Consider the following 23,567-nt stretch of genomic DNA (forward strand, 5'->3'; position numbering starts at 1 on the left):
AGACGGGGTTTCACCATGTTGACCAGGATGGTCTCGACCTCTCGACCTCGTGATCCACCCGCCTCGGCCTCCCACAGTGCTGGGATTACAGGCTTGAGCCACCGCGCCCGGCCTGCTTGATGATCATTTCTTTTGCTGTACAGAAGTTTTTTAGCTTAATTAGATCCTATTTGTCAATTTTTGCTTTTGTTGCAATTGGTTTTTGCATTTTCATCATGAAATTTTTGCCTGTGCCTATGTACCAAACGGTATTGCCTAGATTTTCTTCTAGGGTTTTTATAGATGTGGATTTTACATTTAAGTCTTTAATCCATCGTGAGTTGATTTTTGTATATAGAGTAAGAAAATGGTCCAGTTTCTATCTTCTACATATGGCCAGCCAGTTCTTTCAGCACCGTTTATTAAATAGGGAATCTTTTTCCCATTGCTTGTTTTTGTCAGCTGCCCCTTCCTGTGGGAGCTTAGTCCCAGGGAGAGATCAGAGCTCTGTCTGTAGAACCTTGCTGGAGTGGCTGAAGCCCCTGCAGGGAGGTCTTGCCCAGTGAGGAAGAATGGATGGGGTTTCACTAAAAGAAGCAGTCTGGCTACAATCCAGCGAGGCAGCTGTGCTATGCTGTGGGGGACCCCTCCTCATCTGGACTGCCTTTACTCTTCAAAGCTGCAGGCTGAAATGACTGAGTCTACTGAACCACAGAGATGGCGGCCATCCCTCCCCCAGGGGAACTCAGTCCCAACTCAGGCAAGCTCCAGCCTGATGCCACCAGCCAGCTGGAATTCCAAGCCAGTGGGTCTCAACCCATGAGGCACTGTGGAAGTGGGGCCCGCAGAACAACGCTGCTTGCTCCCTGGACTAGGCCCTCTTCCTAGGGACATACCCAGACACCTCTCCCATCTTGCCACAGATCCCAAGGCCCAAGTATGCAAAACTCCTGGGCCTCTGCGTGTGCCTGAGTGGCTGCTCTGCCGAGACTCTGTGTATTGGACCCAAGGTCCTGGTAGCATGGTCTCACAAGGGGGATCTCCTGATCCACAGTTGCAAAGATCTGTGGGAGAAGCATGGTTACCCTGGGAAGGTCACACACTCACTCACCACTTCCCTTGGCTAGGGGTGGAGGGTAGCTGGGTTCCATGCTGCTTCCAGGTGGGCTGTCGCATCACTCTACTTCTCTTCGCTCTCCATGGGTTAAGCAGTTTGGCTAATCAATCCCAATGTAAGAACTCAGATATCTCAGTTGAATATGTTGAATTCATTTGCTCCTTTCATTCCTCTCCTTGTGTACTGCTGACTGCAGCTGCTTCCAATTGGCTGTCTTCCCAAGTTTGATAAGGATTGAAAATATTTTTGAAAATCATGAAATCTATGCAATTTTGTATTACTGTAACACAATACATTGAGAACACTATTACTAAGATATATTCCTAAAAATTCAGTAGGAAAGTCTCTTTCTCCCCGTGTTTGCAATAATGTGAATCATTGCTAACCAGACAACAAACCACTTCTCATCTTTGTCTTCATGATAACTTGTTATTGCTGCCTTCTAAAATTTCATCCTATGGGTGTAACATATTCAATTATTACAACCCCATGTTATTCAGAGTGTCCTGATATTCTACACTGTGTTGGTGGCATCTTTTCAGAGTTTGTACATTGCTAAAGGCTGCAGTTAAAGGCAGAGTTCACGTGGCTATTTGCACTGGTAAGCTGAATGGATTCCCTTGGAGCCCAGTAACTATCTTGGGAGAATTCTCCTATTGTAATAACAGTGATAACAGAGCCTGGTTGATGTAGGAGTGTGTGGGAGTCTGTATGCATGTGGGTTTGTATGTGTGTGTGAGTGTATGTGTGTGCTGACAACCACATTTCCCTCCACTTCCTTCTACCCCTTCATGTTTTTACATTGCATTTGGTCTCCCGTCCCAAATTCAGGCCCAGAAGTGAAGGAAGAAAATTATCAAGGTGGAAGTCCTTCCCACCAGATTCTTATTAACATCCTTCACTACATCCTGAAGATAAACTTCTAAAAGGGAATTGTTGGTGCAAAGGGTGTGCACCTGTGTGGCTCTTTGATAAGTATGTCCATACTTACACTCATAAAGGCAGTGTACAATTTTGATTCTTCAAGTACAGTCATGCAAGAAAGGCCACAGAGGAGTGTAGAAACTAACAATGACAACATTCTATCACAGGGAGAAGGCCCTGGACTCCATCATGGACCCACTCTCAAGCCATTGCCACAGTTGGAAGATGTGGAAATGATCAGATGTGAATAATATTTTGCACACAAGGGCAACCTGAGGCACCATGAGTAAGATGTTAGGGCATTGCCTGGATAAACAGGACATAGAGTTAGCAGGCCTGGGATACAGCTACAGTTTTATATACATTTGTGGTTTTATAAAGCATGTGTGTCAATGCCTTTGTATGAAAAAAAATGTTGTCATTACTGTGGACAGCAGAAAACCAAGCCAATATCATGTTTGTAAGCAACTTTCTTCCAATGTAATTTATAGACAATATAATTTCTAAATTTTAAAGGTTTAACTTGATGATTTTTAGTAAATGTATAGTGTTACAACCATCACTGTAGTCAAGTTTTAGATGATTCGATCACCCTGAGAAATCCTATCATGCTTGAATGCAGCTAAATCCCCACCCATCTCCAGCCCCAGGAACCATAGATATGTTTTGTTTATTCTTCTGTTGATGGACACCTGAGCTGTTTCCAATTTTTGGCTAATATGAGTGATAATTCTACAGACATTTGTGTGCAAGTTTTTATGTTAATGTATGTTTTCATTTATCTTTGGTGTGTGCCTAGGAGTAGAATTTCTGGGTCATATGGTAACTCTCTGTTTATCCTTTTGAGGAACTGCCTATTTTCATAAACCTGACAGCCTTGAAGAGTACAGGCTTAGTCTGCTGTTTTCCTCATAATTAGACCTTGATTATAGGTTTTGAGAATTAATATCATTAAATTGAAGTGAACTTCTTGTCACATTATATCCGGGAGTCATAATACCTACATGATGTAACTGGTGATGTTAAACTTCATCATTTAATGAAGTTGGGGTTTGTTAAGTTTCTCCAGTGTACAGAAACTATTTTCCACATGCCTGGAGAGCATGTGGAAAGAAGAAAGAAAACACTCATAGGTTTTTAATTTCACTATGAATCAGTGCCATGTCTATGTGCTAGAATGAGTGTCCGAATTGGGCTGGGGGAAAAGAAAAGGAGGTTCCACCATCTCCATCCAACTGAGTCATGGACTTCATAAATAGAGTTAAGGGTAAGGGAATGAAGTCATAACTCACCCCATTTCTTTCTGTTTCCTGTTTTTTTATATCCCTTATTTCCCCCCACCCTGTTGTATATGAGAGAAGTGTGTTTCCTTTGCACTCCTGAGGGGCCTGATGAAAGCCTCATATTATGTCTGCTGGGCAGGACACTGGAGCAAGAGAGATCAGAGATGTCTCTGCATCCTGGTATCAGACTCAAACCATAACTCCCAAACCAGTTCTTGACTCAGGGGTAAGTCACTTCCCCTGCTAGCCTTCCTTGGAGGGTATATATTTCTCTTATGTGGGAACTTCATTGCAGTGTGGTAGCGTGATGATGAGGCATAACAGAAAGAGGTGAAAAGAGAGCCCTTGGTGGGTGAGTCAACACCCAGGGCACGGGCTCCAGGATTTGTGCTGCCTGATCCATGCTTCTCATGGTCAGGCGCTTCCCATCTTTCTTTCCTTTCTCAGGGTACTGTGGATCCCTGTCTACATCCCATAGTGTCACAAACAGTGGGGGCAAAGTGGTGGAGAAGGAGGCGAAGGTAGAAGTGGCCGGTAAGCTCTTTCTGTTTTCTGCTCTCTTCCCCTGGAAGAGTTAGGGAAAAGGAATAAAAATTATTGCCCTGTCTCCTCTTGGTTCACATAAGTTGTGTTCCCTTATCTCCACAGATAACCTCAAAGAAGGACATTTCCTTTGGGGCTTTGAAAGATAAGGTACAACATAGAATCAAAGATGATTTCTGTGTCACTTAGGACAGCAGTACCAAGCAGGAGATTTCCCTGGGTCCTGGTGAAGACCTCACCTCATAACTCTGGGACGACCGTGGGTAAGTCACCTCATCTCCTGTTACCTTACCTGTCAAAGTTGATCCCACCAGCCTTTTCTCAGCCAGCTAATCCTGTGCCAGAGAATAATGCCATTTATATCTAGCAAAACATTTGGAATTTCTGGAAGGAAAATGCTTTTCCAGGTAAGTACATATAATTATTTTAACAGTCATGCTGCAAACTCACCAGAATTCTTTTTTTTCTTTCTTTTTTTTTTTTTNAAAAGAAAGAAAGAAAAAGGAAGTGTATAAGGGGATGAGAAATACTTTGTTCACCAGAGGTCAATGGAGGTCGCAGGTCTCAGATGGCCGTTACATATATTATTGGCAATGTGGAATCAGTTTTTATCTAGACACCATGCTTTCTTTTAAAAATGACTGCATCAAATAAGTCTTGTCAAACGTAAAAATAATAATAATAAAATTATGTTTTTATCTTAAACTAGTAACAGAAGCAATCAGTTGCTGAATGGTCTGTCACTTTATATTCAGTAGGACCTTCCTAGACAGGATTATGTGAAGTAACATAACTGGAACAAAAAGTAGCTAAGGAAGATGTTTCTTCTTTTTTTTCCTTTTAATGGACATTCTGTACACCCTTTAACACAATATGGTTGCAGCATCCAAGGACACAATTGATTAATAATCATCATAAAACTTCACAACCATCCTACAATGTAAAAAAATGGAGCACTTAGCCTCTACTAAAGGTTTTTTTTTTTTTTTTAAATTACATGATTGAAGGAATGAACAAATGAGCTATGAGGCACTAGATATTGATAAAAACAATTCTTTAACGTGGAAGTTGAGAAGAAAACAGTTCCTTGAACAACCAACTACCTTTGCCATTAGTAGGTTTATTCATACAAAAATCTCTTGAATGGAATGTGTGATCTTTGAGATATTTCAAACGGTGATAGAAACAATGCAATGAATCCAAACAGGTCCTACAAAATATGATAATGTGATATGAGTTTCATTGCACTCCTCTACACTATAAAGGCCCTATACACTGAAAAGGCAAACCTCACAATTCAAATGAACCAATTCAAACTGCACATGTGAGCTTCTCAAATGTTTTGTATGTATAGGCTCAATAGAGGGTTTTTTTGTTTGCTATTAAATATTGGAATCTTAATGAATATACAATTTTAATACTTTTGTCATTTGACATGTCCTAAATAATATGCTGTGAGGTTGAAAACACAACTTCATTTTCTTTTGAATGTGTATTAAAAATAATAAAAATTATTTTTCTTTACCCAGTGATTTAAAAATGCCACTTTTACCATAATAAGCATTTGTAAATACTTTGATCTCTCTTGCTGGGCTTTCTATTTTATTTCATTAAATTATATATTGTTGTATTAGTTTTAATTATTCTTGCCTTGTAATTTGTTTTAGTATAAAAAAGAGAAAGGGTCTCTTGGTTATGCTTCTTCTGACTGGCCATCAGGGCTAGGTAGTATTTTTCCTGTTTCTAATGGAAGTAAGGTTGGGTAGAGTGACTTAGTGTTATAAAGTAAGAAAGTTGTTGATATAGTACGGGGACCCAGATTTCCTGCCTCCCATTACAGTATTCTGTTTGTCAGCATCGTAATTTTGCTATTTTCTTTTGTGGAATCTTGTCTCGCTGTACCGTGAAGGATATAACCAACATAAGTTCTCTTGCTTCTCTGCTGCTAGCAGGGGGAAAAAAAACAGGAAGCAGGAATGTACTCACACCAGTCACATATAAATGGGTGATCTTTCATCCCTATAAAAATTCTATCATCCTAAACATTCTACAATACAAAAATGATGCTGAAGGTCGTATTTTTTGTAGTGTGTGGTTTTTTCTCTTTTTGCTTGTATGGTCTCGATTTTTTTGTCTTTTGCTGTCCTGGTGTCGTCTTCCCAGAGTTCTTATTTTTTGTTCCTTGTTTTCGTTGCATTTATTTAAGCAAAATTTCCCGGTTTTTTGGGCTTTGGTTGGTTTTTTGGGGTTTTCGTTTGTTTTTTGTTGGGTTGTCTTTGTGTTTATTCCCATTTTGCTTTGCCCCCTTCCGTTTTTGGCTAGGGTACTGCCTCTGCTGCCTATTAGCCATGTGACCCTGGACAAGTTTCTTAACGTTTTTGTACCTTGAGTTCCTGATCCATAAATGAGGAAAATGCCTAAAGAGCTGTTGTGAAGCTCAAATATGTTAATGTCATTAAAAATGTGCTGAGCCTGGTGTTCAGCATAGAAATGTAGGCTAGAATGGACCTTCATGCTTTTTGTTCAGCTGTCTTGATGTTGAAACTTTTTTTGGGTCTGGCTTTACCTGCTGCTCATGTAATCAATTTCTACATGTTTTACAATTTAAAACATGACTTTTATAATGGGAAACAAAAGTTAAGCTCTAAATGTTGGGTTGAAACTGAAGATTTTGATACAATTTATAAGAATGACCCTACTTCAATTTGAAGAACTCAGGTAAGGACAGAAAAAGATTGAAGACCCTCTATTCTATATACCATATGCATTTATTTAACAAATATTTATGGAGCATTTATTATATGTCAGGCTTCAGAAGCCCTCAAACTGTGTCTTTATCACGGAGCTTTCTTCTGGGGTTCAGACCCATGTATTCAAATACTTATGGAAATTTATTTCTAAGGCAATGGTTGTTGAACTGGGGCAATTGTATACCCCAGTTCCAGGGACATGGAAATGTCCAAAGACATTTTTGGTAGTCACACGTGGGGGTGCTGCTGGATTCTTATGATTAGTCACCAGAGAGGCTGCTGAACATCCACCAATGCCAAAGACAGTCCCCACAGCAAAGAACTCTCCAGCCCAAAATGTCAATAGTACCGAGGTTGAGAAAACCTGCTCTAGAATAGGGCAAATGTTACTACCCACACCTACCTGCAAAGATTCATGGTAGAACCCAAGGTTGGGGTCTGACCACCCTGGATTAGAATAACCATGCTGCCTCTTACTGGGTGTGTATCCTCCTGAAATATATTTAACCTCCATGAGCCTTAGGAGAGCCTGCCTCTGGAGAGGAATAGGTTTGAGCAGGGAATACTGATACCTAACTTACAGAACAGTTTTAAGGACTTAGAGAAACAGTATTTGAAGTGCCTAACACAGCGTCTCATCATAGGCCCTTGAAGTGTTAGTTTCCTTTCCATGGCCCTTTCTAGCTTCTGCTTCAGAGATGACTTTAATCTAAACTACATAGTGCTAAGCAGCATAATTGTATCCTAAAGAGCTTCTGAAAACGTGACACCAGAAAGAAAAATAAACTCACATGGATCCACATCATGTATAATACTTGGTGCCTCTTCTGTGTTGTGGCATCGTGCAGTGTAGGTGGGATGGGGAAATGTTGTAACCCCATTTGTGTAGAATCAGTGTAGCTTTCTTGACCTTTTTGGGACCCCTTGGAGATTGAGCATTAGGAGTGGCCTTAGACTGAGTATCTGGGTTGTTCCTGTGGCACCATAAACACAAATCCCCAGGGAAAAGCAAAGCATGAAAACAGAGCTTCTGGAGACAGTAGTGGAGTGAAAGGCAGCTGTTGCTTCCAGAGCCTGGCAAACTGCTCTCTATGTGATGTGGGTAAAATGTGTGTACTCAGTGTCAGGGCATGTGAGTTGAGGGGATCTTCTAGCAGGCCAAATTTGGGTATAAATCATTTAGCTTGCCTTTTACCAAGCATTCCTGCCATCACTTAAATTGTCATATTCAATAATTGTGGGGATTATTAAAATGGAGGATTCAATGAATTAAACTACCTCATAGGATATCTGGGACATTGCTGAGGCAGAGGGAGAAAGTGTACTTGTGGGATTCCTAGATGGCTCTTATCACTTCTACTTGGGAGGGGCATGCTCCATTTCCCCTCATAGCTCATTGGTCACATCTGGTCACATGTGCAAGCCTGATGTCAGTGGAGTGGGGTCAGTGGGCCTAGGAGGGGCCACAAGCACCAGCCAATCCATGTGACCTAACATGTTTCATAGCTTAAAGGGCAAGATTTCTTCTCTACCATCATGAAGGGCTATTGAGTGAGATCCATAGGGCATAATACTGGGGAAGTGTAAAACTATCACCTTCCAAATGGGAAGAAGGAAGCTGTTGGTTATATTGTGGGGAGGGCAAGAGATGGAATCACATTCCAATTCTGCCACTTCTCTGGAAAGGGTCTTAGTCCCTGTGAGAAGGAGCTAGGTCATCTGTGAAATAAGATGCATCACATTATCTTATTCAGAGTACTGTCCCGAGGGATAGATGAGAAAACCTGTCAAATGCCTATGGGAGATAGTAGGACTTCAACACATAACAGGCCTGGCTATTTGCCACCTTCTTCCCAGAGAGTAGATGACATTAATCTAAACCAAAGGGCATTACTGCCATAGAAAGTCTGTGGAAAGGTAGCAGCAAGAGCTGAAATATATCCCCATAGCCTATGAGCTTTGAGCTGGTTCTGAGTTGTGGAATGAGTTACATGTGAGAGCTGGGGAAAAGGAAAAATCACCACACTGTTTTCTGTAACTGCATCTGCCTTTCTATCTCCTTAATTTATCATCCAATTTGAAGCAGTTTCCTATTGACTTTAAGGTAGAAGGGACGACACAGGGCAATATGACAAGAATACTGGACAGAAGACTAGAGTCATAAGACCAGACACATTATGATCCATGATTATGTTCTGTTGTGTGGCAAAAGGGAGATTATCAGCATAGGCCTGACCTAATTAGTCAAACCTGTTAAATCAGAGAATTTTCTCCTGCTGTTTGGAGGAGGGCAACTCAGAGATTCAAAGCACAGGAAGCCTTTAATGTGCCATTGCTGGATGAAAGAAGAAGGAGACCACCTGGCATGGAAATGAACTAAACCCCAGGAATTAAGAATATCCCCAACTGACAGTCATCAAGGAAATAATCCTCCACTTTAATAATCCCCCCAGTTATTGAATATGTGGCCACTGTAGTCCAATGGCCACAAGGAAATGACTTTTGCCAGTGGCAAGAATTATCTTGGAAGCAGATTTTTACCCAGATCTTCCAGATGAGACCTAGTAGAGCCTACATCAGCATTTTGATTATAGCTTTGTGAGGCCCTTAGCAGAGAATAAGGTTATGCTGGACCAGACTTCTGACCTACAGACCTGTGAGCTATTAGTTGGATGTAGCTCTCAGACACTATGTCTGTGGTTACATACAAATAATTACATTCCAGTTAAGTCAAATTCATATTCAATGCATTAATAGTATGTGTGTGCACATGTATATATAGATTATAATAGAAGAGAATAGCATTTTTTACTAGTGAATGGTGGGGTTGAAGGTTATGAACACATTTGTGTTGGTATTTGAATGCATTTTCCACATTTTCTAAATGGACAATGGGTTGCTTGTCAATCAGATATAAAGCCTATTAGAGGTTTATTTATGTATTCAATGCACTCACAATATGTGTGTGCACTTGTGTGTATGGATTATAATAGAAGAGAATAACAGTTTTTATCTGTGTTAGATTTCAGATGTTTTAGAAGATACAGTAAATACCATAACAGGCAAACATGTACATAACCAGGTTTACGAAGTAAAATGTTAAAGATAGTGTATACTTCTGTATAACTTATCTAATTACATCACCCCCAGAGGGAGTCATTGTCCAAAATTTGTTGTATCATTATCACAATTTATTTCACATTTTGATACTATGGATACATCCCTAAACAAAACACATACAAAACACATATTTGCTTGATATTTTAAGCTCTCACTACATAAGTAATATATTTATTTACTACTTATGGAAAATATTACACTAATAATGGTTTTTATAAGGTTTCTTTAATCAGGTGACTTTGAAGCTGTTTTGATAGTTTAGTCATGCTGCCATGACCAGGCTTGCTCACATGCTCGAGACCCTCTTCAGTGCAGACCTGAGAGGGCAGCAGCTGACAGGGCCTTGCTTGCTTCTCCTGTGGATGTTGCCCGGTCCCTACAAAGACCTTGTACCAATTTACCAATTTGCCCTCCCCCAGCCTTGTGTAAAGTTCTGACCCCACAATTTCAATTTAAATGGGACCCAACTTGAGTACAAAATAACTGATCAGATTTTCTTGTCAAACTCTAGAATTATTCAAGGACATATTCTGAAGCATAAAGTGGGAACATTATGTTTGCACTTAGAAATGTACATGTGAAATATGCCATTTATTTGGAAATACATGGAAAAAATGAAAAGTAATCTAACATTTCAATATTAGGATATTGAGAATATTGCATTAGCAAATAGTAAGAATGTTGTGGAACCCATTATTACACAGATCTGGAAAAACAGGTGCTCTTATCCTGTATTTGGTTGGGATGTACCTTAGTAAAGACATTTTAAATTTCAACCAGATGGTAGTTATTAAAAGTGTTAAATGGTCATGCTCATTGACAAAGCATCCCCACTTATGGGAACTTACCCTCCAGATTCAGCCCAAGGAGGCTTCTGCCACCGTCACTCATGTGTCCACACTCCTCAGGACTGAGCTGTTTCCCTAGTTTCAGGAATCAATGTCTTCAGGATTCCTGACCCTGCTTCATCCACCCTGCCATCCAAACACGATAATCTGTCTCATGGCTGGATGAACAGCCCTGATGGACCACCCTTGGATCCATCCCAAGTGTTCATCTGGACCAATTCTCATGTCCTTACTTCTGGAGGTACTGGTTGACCTCTGACTTCATCACCCCTGTCTGGAAGAACTCTCTCCCTTTCTCTCCCCTCTCTGTGTCCTCAGAGGCCCTTCCTTCCCTATGAGGCCCTTCCCTCACTATCAGGCCCAAGCAACTCAATCTTTTCTTTAAATTTTCATAAAAGGTGAAATAAACAATGGCTTCAGAGCTTCTGCTTTAGGCCCTGCAGTAAACCTCGCCTGGTGCAAGGAGAAGGAGCACTAAGCCTGGATCCCTTCTGCTGGGAGGGTAAACATAAGGAGAACAAACATGGACCTCCTCAACAGTATGTGTCTTTTGATTGCCACCTGGTGATCAAGGTCAGATTTGCAGGAATCAAAGTCAAACACAGGGCTTGTCAATGGAAACAGGCATTTGGCAAAGTGAGGGAGGTACATAGACTCTATCTCACAGGCCAAAGCTTTCTACACATTGGTGGTTTTCCTGGTATATTCATGTACACCCTGGGATCAGCAAGCTGTGAAACTAGAAAGACATCCCCTATGTGAACTGAATAGAAAGGTGCAGAAGTTTGTGTGTATAATGGTTGAGAAGGTTGAAGAGGTTTGTTTAAAGGTTTGACGGTTGGACATTATTGTAAGAGTTCTACTTGGACTATTCATAGGTTTATTAAAGAAGTTCCATTTGCTGTTGACTCCAAATCTACATCTCATTCATTGATTTGCCTCTTTCCTCCTCAGTGTAGGCTGAGGTGTCATACTGTAGATGGGTCCCTCCCAGAGAGCAGGGCTTTCAGCCTCCATTACCTCACCCCTGTAAAGGCTTCTTCGACTTCTCCAATTCTTTCTTAGTCTCCAGGATGCAATGAACACATCTTCCCAGGCCCCTCAGTCATGTCGATACTCTCTCAGACACCTCTGGCCTGCTTCTGCTGCCCTATGCCCATCCACCTGCCACTACCAAGGTGCACTGCTGTTACCTGGTGTTTCATCATATGGATGCCTGGGAGTATATGATTTTACACTCTTATTTTATACTTATCAGGTTTTTCAGAGAGTATTAAAATTATTCTCTACACAGATTCATAAACTAGGTTGTAAAGGAGGTATTGTATTTTTGCTCTTTTCAGACCCTTCTTTAGCGATGAGTTTGATAATGGTGGTGTGTTGGTGTCACCTGGTGACAGAAGCCTGAACTGCAGCTTGAACACTGTGGAGCAGTAAGGTGGGAGACAGGAGCTGTGGCCCAAGCACACTAGACAGAGCTTTCTGAAAATCTGGGTAAAAAAGAGGGCATTTCCTGTGTACAGGGATACTGAGGCATTCAGACAGAAAATATAGTATCTTACTATGCTGAAGTGAAAGCAATATGTGACAGAAACAACATAATAACTTTTATTTTGTATGCTTTCAGACTTCTGGGTAAATACTGGCTAGAGGTTTATACAAGCAAAAATGGAATTACACCATTTAAGATTTTAGTAACCTACCTTTACCCTTAATATGACCATGTTCTATAACATTTAAAGTTACATTACAACATAATTTTAATATTTTTATATGAATATTTCATCATATGATTTCTTGATTTCACCAGTATTCTACAGGTGAAAATGTAGCTCACTTACTATAGTTTCTATCGAAAACAATAATATGCTTAATCTTCTGCTCATATATGTAAACATCTTTATAAGTATATATGCTTGAAATCGTCCTTTCAAGGAAACTATAAAAAGTTATATTAACAAAATGCACTCAAACTACTAGTGCCAATTTATATTCCTAACATCACTATGTAGAAGTACCTGTTCCTCCACACATGGAGAATAATGAGAATCGTTGCCAATCTGATAGGCGACAAACCACTACTCGTCATCGCTATCATTATAACTCATTTTCGCTGCCTGCCTAGAATTCCATCTTATGAATGTGATATAATCCATTTTCATAAGCCTGTGTTATTTAGAATGTTCTGATGTTCACTATTATTAAAGCTGTGTGAACAGCATCTTTTCAGAGTCTGTACTCTGCTAAAGGGGTCCGGGCACGGGTAGTGTGGCTATTTGTACTAGTGAACAGAATGCGTCCTCTCTGAGCCCCGCCAATTGACTTGGGAGAATGATATTGTGATGACAGAACCCGTTAGATATATGAGTGTGCATCTGTGTGTATGTGTGTACACATGCACGTGCACACTGACAACTTTATTTCTCTCTGCTTCCTTCTACTCCTTGATGGCTTTGCGTCCAATTTGGCCTCCCTTCCTAAATTCAGGTCCAGAAGTGAAAGAAGGGAATTATGAGGATGGCAGTCCTAATGACCAGATCCTTATCCACATCCTTCACTATGTTCTGAAAATAAAGGAGAAATTGTTGGTGCCAATGGTGTGCATGTATGTAGCTCTTTAATAGATATTGCCATACGGACAACTACTCATAAAAGTAGTGCCATCTAGACTCTCCAATTGGAGTCATGTAAGAAAACTCACAGAAATGTAAAGAAAGTAATAATGGTGACATCCTGTCACACAGGACAATCCTGAGATGCTGTCATGGACCCACTGTCATGCACCCATGGGTGTGGAAGTGATGAAATGTAAGTCAATTTTTTCACACAAGAGAAATCTGAGATTACATGGATAGAAATAAGGTCACTGCTTGGAGGAACACAGAACATTGAGTCAGCAGGGCTGGGATACAGCTACAGTTTTATATACCTTCATGTTTATGTGAAACATGTGCATCAAGGCCTTTGAATGAAAATGTTGGTCGTTACTGTGGTACAGCAGAAGACCAGGTCAATACCATATTTTTAATAGCTTTCTGGCAAAATAATTTATAGACAACAAAATTCGCACATTTTAAGTATACAATCTGATGAATTTTAGTAAATGTATCAAGTTGTACAACTATCTTCATAATCAAATTTTAGACATTGCCATCACTCCTAAAAGTCTCATCCTGTTGAATATAGTTCATCCCTGTGCCCAGCCCCCAGAGCTAGCCAATCAGAAATGTTTTCTGTGTCTATTCATTTGCTTATTCTGCACATTTTATATACTTGCAGTCATACAATGTTTGATTTTTTGCATCTGGCATCTTTGCTTAGCACAGTGTGTTCAATATTTATCCATGTTGTAGCATTTATCAGAATTTCATTCCTTTTCATGTCTAAAACACATTCTATTGTGTGGATATGCCAAATTTTGTTTATCCATTCATGTATTCATAGTCATTTTGGTTGTTTTTACTTTTTGGCTATTACGAATAATGATTTTACATACATTCATGTACAAGTTTTATGTAGACACATATTTTCATTTCTCTTGGGTATGTACCTAGGAGTGGACATGATAAATTATGAAACATTGTAATTTCACATGATTTCATTTCATACATGGGAATCCTTTGAGAAAGAAAAAAGGTAGATGATACTGAAGTCACCATAAAAAATTATTACCACCATTTATTAAACCTCTTAGCAAAATCACTTTCAATGAAGCCAAGGTTTAAGATGCAGGGGAAAATGTGTGCGTCATTTCAAAGCACATTGTCTATAGCACAGCCTTCACATTATCTGACTCTGACTCTATGGAAGGCATTTTACAGCCCTAGCTTTCAGGTAACTGATAGCATTGCAATATAATCCTTGTCTACAGACAAGGAAATGAATTGTGTCTTGGAGAGAGAAAGATTTGTCTACATTTGGACATTCAACATCCTTGGTAGAATCTTGCCAAAACATGTTATGCAAAATGCGATCTGACTCACCTAAATAAATGCAGCATCTAAACTGCCTAGCAAGTATAAACCATGTTCATACAGATGTTTATCCAAAGATGTACTCTCCCTTCAAATGTATATTGGAGAGTGCTGACAGACTCTCCCCACTGGTGTAACTAAATATGTTTTTAAAATCCTAACAGATTCCTGATAATCATCTCAGAGAAAGAATTAATGATAAGAGTCAGGCAGGAGCATAATCTTTTAAGTTATTATTAGAACTCCAGAGTTTGTCTTTTGGTAAAAGAAGTCAATCCCAATCACCATCAATGTATGTAAGTTTCACCTCAGCATAGGTGGGATAGATGTTACACTGCTCTGTCTTACACTGCTGATCTGTCTATATGCATGTAATTATAGAAACTAGAATTGGGGCAGAAATCATATTTTGATATCAGATTCTATCCTTTGACTGTATATAGATACTTCTTAAATCCAACTTATAATAGGATCTATTGTAAATATGTGGCCCAACTTTCATACCTTGCATGCACAGTATCCAATAATTTTCTTAAAGTATCTAAGACCAATGTGTCTGCACAAACACTGTTATTTCTTCCTATTGCTCACTCCAAACAAATCACAACTTCCTTCAATTGGCTTAAAATCACAAATATAGTCTCTTATCTTACTAGTATATTCCATTTTAGCCAATGTTTAAAATTTGGTCTATTGAGTTTTCTGCAGCTAATTTATGTAGCCATGTCACATTGCAGGGACCTGCCAAAATAACCTCAATGCTTGTACAACATTGAGTTTGCCTAAGCTAGTAAACTTGAAAGACCAGGTCAAACTTATTCTGGACATACAGATGAAGCTGCAATTTCCCACACAAATGAGCAAAAGAGGTGGCTAGAAAATTTTTTTTTAATCTATAATGTATATACTTCCCTTTTTCCTTTCTCTCTCCTTTCTGGGTAGGTACAGACAGAATACAAATACAATGAAGTCTAAGTAATTCAGATTTTACTCTTTTAAATACACTTTTAATTCAGGCCCGAATTAGATATGATCATTCTGAAGGCTCCTTTGTTAAAAAAAAAAAAAAAAAAAAAAAAAGAGTCAGGTATGGTATTTAAGCTTTGCAATATTTCCTTTTTTAGTGTTTATTTTCAAAAAAGAAGTTTTCAACTAACATCTAGGATTTCATGCTCTATTTCATATATAAATAATAATACTAATGATACATTTCTATCTATACATTTCCTGTGGCCTTTGTTTTAATTGTATATAATTGGTTCTAACTACTGATAGAACTTGAAATTATTAAATAGAACTCCAAAAAGATAATCCATGATCTCAAATTTTCAGTAAATGGGAATAGGTTTCCAGTAAGTTTATATTAATGAGGCTGAATTAATACTAATTTTTTGGCAGGGGGAACCTGTGGGTGATCAGATTAAAGAGTCTGGAGCGAGTCTGCTTGGGGATAACTCCTAGCTTCACCACTTACAAGTCTGTGACTTCTTAATTTCTTAAGCAAATAACTCAACATTGTGCTTCAACTTCCCCATATGCAAAATTGGAATAACGTTAGAAGCTATTTCATAGAGTTACCACAATTAAATTTAAAGTGCCTGGCACATAGTAATCACTATACATATTTTTTTCCAAAATTAATTAATTAAAGCTGAGTTTTGAAGTTTAATTTACTTAAGGCCTGCTTGAAATTAAATCAACAACACTTACACATAGGCATTGTTTAGACTCTTGCAGTACTGCTTAGCATATGTCTATTTTTTAAAAATCCTATTTTATTCCTAGGTATTAACTTGCTATGTATTAAATTTCATGTGTTATTTTTTAAAAAGCATAAAATTAGCACATTAAAGAGGAGTAGAGGCACCTAAAGTCCAAGCTTGTGTGCTATGGAAGGTCACCTGGAACCACCAGCATCAATAGGGAGCCCAATAATGTGGGCAATCTCAAATCTCCAGGTCTCATGAACAGAATGGTCCATGAGACATGCAGATCACAAGGACCCTTTCAGGCACATGAACATTGTTGGTTGCTAATGCTCTGAGTCAGGTGAATATTGCAGCCCTGTGGACCCCACTCCATTGTCATGTGAAAGGCTTAACCCTATACGTCACTTGAGCACGGTGGGCTCCTAAACCATGAGAATCATGAGGCCACTGATATGGCTTAGATGTATGTTATCTCCAAACCTCATGTTAAAATATGACCCCCAATGTTGGAGGTGGAGCTTAGCGATAGGTGCTTGGGTCATGGGGACAGATCCTTCATGAGTGTCTTGGTGCTGTCCTCATGGTAATGAGGAAGTCCTCACTATTAGTTCATGTGAAGGCTGATGGTCTAAAAAGAGCCTGGCACCCCTCCCTCTCTCTTGCTTTCTCTCTTGCCTTGTGATATGCTTACTTCCCCTTTGCCTTCTGTCACAAGTGAAAGCTTCTTGAGGTCCTGCCAGAAGCAAATTCTGGCATCATACTTCTTGTACAGTTTGCAGAACTGTGAGTCAAATAAACCTCTTTTCTTTGTAAATTATCCCACCTCAGATATTCCTTTATAGCAATGCAAAATGGGCAAATACAGCCACCAACCTTCAAGTGGAAGGCCCCCAAATTCCCTTTGAAATCACATTGGTGCCACACCACTGTTGGTCATATGAATACCATGGTTGTGTACCTTCTTATGGTCATGTTCCCCTACCACTCTCAAGTGGCAGGCTGAGCCCTCTGAGTTATGTAAAGATTGTGGGATCCTAATGCTGTGGGTCCTGTGGATCCTGCTCTTTTATGGCCTTCCCTATCATGTGGTCCTGGAAGTCACATAGGTGACCTATTGGTGCTGGTCACGTGGATCCTATTTTCATGTACCAACTCATGGTCACATGAAGTTGAGTCGTCTCAGTCATGTAAAGATTGAATGCCCCTGAACCATATTGGTCAAGTTGTTCTCATGGTTATGTGACCTCCCCTATGGTCAGGTACAAAAACCTGCTCTTTAGGTGTAGAGAAAGCCTTCTGAATTTGACCTTCTGATGATTCAGACATATAGATATAGATGACCTTTAGAACTGTGATCCATGCCCCGGCTCAGGCCAAAGTTTGATCAGACTCTCGCTCAGATATCAGTCTTTCTACCAACATTTATAACCTGACATGGTGAACAGTACTCATGTAGGAGGAACACTAGGTGGTACTAGAAGTTTACTCAGAGAATTGGACTTCAGGAGTTGGCAGAGTGGTCTCCAAATAGCAGAGGGCCTAAGGGGGAACGGGGTGGTTGAGTGGAGGTAGAGGGGAAGACTTTCCAAATGTGGCCAAACTTTTATATGCCTGGCAAAGAAAGAATGTGTGTGCGTGTCTTGATCCTGGACACACAGGAGCTATTAGTGGTAGAGTGAAGTGAAGGAAAGGAAAGCACTGAAGCAGAATGAGGGGCTAGAGGTCTGGGGGGAGAGGTGTGGTAGTGGAGTGGTGGCAGTTGATAAACCTGTAAGTCATCTCTCTGCAGCAGGGCTGTAAAAGCTGGGTGGGACCACTCTCCTGCCCCCACACTAAAGCCCTACCCATGCCTATCACCCTGCCTGATTCACTATCGGTGCCAGGTGATGTGATCCACTGCCCTCCACTGACCATGTTGTTATTCAAGACACCTGAGATTTCCTAGATGCCAGTTTATATAGACAATTCCAAACTTAATGTTAATTTCTGTCTGGCTCTTATTTGATTCTGTAGAAAGTTTCCCTATTTAATAAATGGTGCTGGGAGAACACGCTAGCCATATGCAGAAAATTGAAAATGGACCCCTTTCTTACACCTTATACAAAAATTAACTCAAGGTGGATTGAACACTTAAATTTAAGACCCAAATCTATAAAAACCCTAGGAGAAAATCTAGGCAATACCATTCCGGACATAGTTATTGGCAAAGATTTCGTGACGAAGACACCAAAAGCAATTGCAACAAAAGCAAAAACTGACAAATCGGATCTAATTAAACTAAAGAGCTTCTGCATAGCAAAAGACACTATCATCAGAATAAAAAAAAAAAAACAACCTAAGAATGGTAGAAAATGCTTGTAATCTATCCATCTGACATCCAGATTCTACAAGGAACATAAACACATTTACGAGAAAAAACAAACTACCCATTAAAAAGTGGGCAAAGGACATGACCAGACACTTCTCAAAAGAGGACATTTATACGGCCAACAAACATATGAAAAAAAAACACAGCTCAACATTGCTGATTATTAGAGGAATGCAAATGAAAATCACAATGAGATACCATCTCATGTCAATCAGAACTGCAATTATTAAAAAGACAAGAAACAACAGATGCTGGTGAGGCTGTGCAGAAATAGGAACACTTTCACACTCATGATGGGAATGCAAATTAGTTCAACCATTGTTGAAGACAGAATGGCGATTCCTCAAAGATCTAGAACCAGAAATACCATTTGATCCAACAGTCCCATTACTGCGTATTACCCAAAGGAACACAAATCATTCTATTATAAAGATACATGGACACATATGTTCAATGCAGCACTATTCACAATAGCGAAAATGTGGAATCAACCCAAATGGCCATCAATGATAGACTGGATAAAGAAAATGTGGTACATATACACTATGGAATACTATGCAGCTATAAAAGGGAACAAGATCATGTCCTTTGCAGGGACATGGATGGAGATGGAAACCATTATCCTCAGCAAACTAACAGAGATACAAGAAACCAAACACATTTTCACTTATAAGTGGGGGCTGAACAATGAGAACACATGGACACAGGAAGGGGAACAACACACATTGGTGCCTGTCAGGGGAACAACACACACTGGTGCCTGTCAGGGGTGCAGTGGGAAGGAGAGCATCAGGATAAATAGCTAATGCATGCGAGGCTTAATAACTAGGTGATGGGTTAGTAGATGCAGCAAACCACCATGGCACACGTTTAACTACGTAACAAACCTACATGTCCTGCACATGTATCCCAGCACTTAAAATTAAATTAAAATTTTTTAAATAATATAATAAAGCTACTACATATCAGAACCTAAGTTATTTAAGTCAGAGAAAAGAAAACTTTATGCCACTAAATATTTACATGAAAAATAAAAATGAATGAAAACAAATGAATTAAGCATCTATTACAAGAAAATATGGGAAATATACTTAAAGAAAATAGAATAAAGATACAAGTAAATAAGAAGATAGAAAAAATATAGAATAAATTTATAGACTAAATTTTATAGACTAAAAGTTAGTTCTTTGAACACAGTAAGTATATACTAGATATACTTACATAATGTGCTTAATATTTTAAAACTTATCAATGGAATATATTGTATACACATAAAATTAACATATAGATGTAACACTTAGTGAATTATTTGGCTTTTTTTGGTTCTTATCAAGGTGGATAATTTTTATTTTTTATTAATTTTTTAATTGACAAATAAAAATTCACATATTTATTATATACAACATGTTGTTTTCAAATATATTCACATTGTGGAATGGCTAAATCAAGATAATTAACATATGTATCATGTCACTACTTGCAATTTTGTGGTAAAAACACTTAAAATCTTAATTTTCAAGAATAAAATACATTGTTACTAAGTATAGTCACCTTGTTGTATAATTAATATTTTGAATTTATTGCTCATGACTGCAATTTTCTATTCTTTGACCAACATCTTCCAACCCCAAACCCTACCCCAGCTGGTAACCACCATTCTACTTTCTACATCTATGAATTTAAATCATTTTATTAATCCATAGTACTTGTGCATATTTGTGGTGTACCTGTGATATTTTGATACATGCACACAATATGTAATGATTAAATCTAGATTATTGAGATGTTCATCACCCCATATATTTATCATTTCGTTATGTTGGAAATATTCCAAATCTTGCTTCTAGATATTTTGAAATACACAATAGTATAATATTGTACATACAATAGTGTGCTATTGGACACTAAAATTTATTCCTTCTATTTAACTATATTTTTGTACCCATTAACCAACCTGTTTTCATCCCTCCCTCCACTCTACGTTTCCCCAGCCTTTGGTAACCATCATTCCACTCTGGGAGATCCACTTTTTATGCTCCCACATATAAGTGAGAACATGCAATATTTGTCTTTCTGTGCCTGGCTTATTTCATATAACATAAAATCTCCCAGTTCCATCCATGTTACTGCAAATGACAGGATTTCATTCTTTTCATGGTTGAATAATATTCCACTGTGTGTGCGTGTATCTACCTATCTGTCTATCTATATCACATTTCCTTTATCCATTCATGCATTGATAGATACTTATACTTAGGTTGACTCTACATCCGGGCTATTGTGAATAATGTTGTAATGAACATATGACTGCCGATATCTTTTCGACATATTGATTTCATTTTTTTTGGATACATACCTGGTAGTGAGATTGCTGGATTTTATGGTAGTTTTATTTTTAATTTTTTGAGGAACCTCCATAATGTTTTCCAGAATGGCTGTACTAATTTACATTCCCACCAATAGTGTGCAAGTGTTCCCTTTATCTGCATCCTCTCCAGTAATTATTTCTTGTTTTTTTGATGATAGCCATTCTAACAGATGTGAGGTGATATCTCATTGTGATTTTAATTTGTATTTCTCTGATAATTAGTGATTTTGAGCATTTTTATGATATAACTGTTGGCCATTTGTATGCCTTCTTTTGAGAAATGTCTATTCAGGTCCCTTGCCCATATTTTAATTGGATTATTTGTTTTTTCTATAAAGTTGAGTTTCCTGCATACTTTGGGTATTAACCCTTTATCAGATGTATGGTTTGCAAATATTTTCTCCCATTCTGTAGATGGTCACTTCACTCTGTTAATTGTTCCCTTGGCTGTACAGAAGCTTTTTAGTTTGATGTAGTCTGGTTTTTCTTTTCTTTTCTTTTTTTGTCTATGCTTTTGGGTCTATATTCCAAAAATTATTTTCCGGACCAATGCAATGCAGTTTTACCCATATGTTTTCTTCTAATAGTTTTACACTTTCAGGTCTTACATTTAGCTCTTTAATCCATTTTGAATTTTTTTTTATGTGTGAGATAAGGGTTCAGTTTAATTCTTCTGCATATAGATATACAAATATACAGTTGTTCTAACATCCTTTATTAAAGAACCTATCCTTTCTTCATTGTGTATTCTTGGCACCTTTGTTGAAAATTAATTGACCATCGATGCATGGATTTATTTCTGGGCCCTATATTCTGTTCCATTTGCCTATGTATCTGTTTTTATGCTAGCTGCTAGCACCATGCTGTTTTGTTTACTACAGCATTGTGGTATATTTTGAAGTCATGTAGTGTGATCACTTCAGATTTGTTCCTTTTGTTCAGGATTGCTTTGGCTCTTTGGGGTGTTTTGTGTGTTTTTGTAAGTTTTAAGATTGTTTTTTCTATTTCTATGAAAAAATTGCCATTGAAATTTCAATAGGAACTGCTTTTTATCCTTAGATCACTTTGGGTAGTATGGGCGTTTTGTCAATGTTACTTCTTTCAATCCATGAAAAGGGAATATCTTTTCACTTATTTATATCTTCTTCTATTTCTTTTATTCACATTTTATAGATTTCAGTGTACAGTTTTTTTCACATCCGTGGCAAAGCTTATTCTTTTTTTTTTTTTTCCAATCTTAGGCAGTAGTCAAGCTCACATTAATTTATTCTTAAATTTTTTTTTTGTAGCTATTGTAAATGGGATTGTTTCCTTGATTTATGTTTCGGATAATTTGTTGTAAGTGTATAGAAATGCTACTGACTTTTTAACATTAATTGTGTGTCCTAAAACCTCACTGAATTTGTCTGTCTGGTTTACAAACTTTTAGGGGCTAGGTGCAGTGGCTCAGGCCTGTAATCCAAGCACTTTGGGAGGCCAAGACAGGTGAACCACATGAGGCCAGGAGTTTGAGACAACCCTGGCCAAAATGGTGAAACCCTATCTCTACTAAAAATACAAAAATTAGCTGGGCATGCTGGCTCACGCCTGCAGCCCAGCTACTTGGGAGTCTGAGACACAAGAATTGCTTGGACCCAGGAGGCAGAGGTGCAGTGAGCCGAGATTGTGTCACTGCACTCCAGCCTGCACCACAGAGTCACACTTTGCCTAAAAAATAATGATAAATTTTTAAAAAGTTTTTGGTAGATTTTAGGGTTTTATATATATGTAATACCCTAAAATATAATATTATACATATAAATATTACTTATATAAATACAATAATATATATTATATATACATATAATATATACATGTATATATGGATATACATGTGTTTATATTTAATATATTGTTAATTATATTTATGTTATATAAATATAATATACATATATACATGTATATATGTATACATTTTATTATATAAATGTTATATTTATATGATAATATAAATAACATACATATATTAATTAGATATATATACATACATATATACACACACACATATATATAAGATCATGTCACCTGCAAACAGAGACTATTTAACTGCTTCCTTTACAATTTGAATGCCTTTTATTTATTTCTCTTGCCTAATTGCAGTGGCAAGAATTTCAGATGGGTGTGGTGGCTCACACCTGTAATCTCAGCACTTTGGGAGGCCAAGGCCGGTGGATCATCTGAGGTCAGGAGTTTGAGGCCAGCTGGACCAATATGGAGAAACCCTGTCTCTACTAAAAATACAAAATTAGCTGGGCATGGTGGTTCATGCCTGTAATCCCAGCTAGTGGGGAGGCTGAGGCAGGAGAACACTTAAACCCGAAAGGCAGAGAATTTTGCATCTATGTTTATCAGGAATATTGGCCTACAATTTTCCTTTCTTATAGTGCCTGTGGCTCACTTTGATATCACTATAATGCTGGCCTCCTAAAATGAGTTTATGAGTTTGGAAGTATTCCCTCTTCTTTAATTTTTTGAAGGATTTTGAGAAGGATTAATATTAGTTTATTTCAAAACATTTGGTAGAATTCAGCAGTGAAGGCATCAG

General features: G+C 38.3%; 1 long non-coding RNA gene across 3 annotated transcripts in view; it reads left to right on the forward strand.

Moving 5' to 3' along the window:
• The window catches only part of LOC108295770, a 57,242-nt gene that overhangs the window by 2,477 nt on the left and 31,198 nt on the right, over positions 1-23,567 (forward strand). For 2 of the 3 annotated variants that reach the window (XR_005198274.1, XR_001821582.2), the window contains exons 1-3: positions 2,829-3,529; positions 3,751-3,837; positions 3,952-4,109. This is a non-coding gene — a long non-coding RNA (uncharacterized LOC108295770). Of the gene's footprint in view, positions 1-2,828; positions 3,530-3,750; positions 3,838-3,951; positions 4,110-23,567 lie in introns of those variants that run through there. The other variant, XR_005198273.1, reaches the window with a different exon arrangement.

This window comes from Cebus imitator, unplaced genomic scaffold (genome assembly GCF_001604975.1).
Source record: "Cebus imitator isolate Cc_AM_T3 unplaced genomic scaffold, Cebus_imitator-1.0 Scaffold658, whole genome shotgun sequence".
Classification (NCBI taxonomy): domain Eukaryota; kingdom Metazoa; phylum Chordata; class Mammalia; order Primates; family Cebidae; genus Cebus; species Cebus imitator.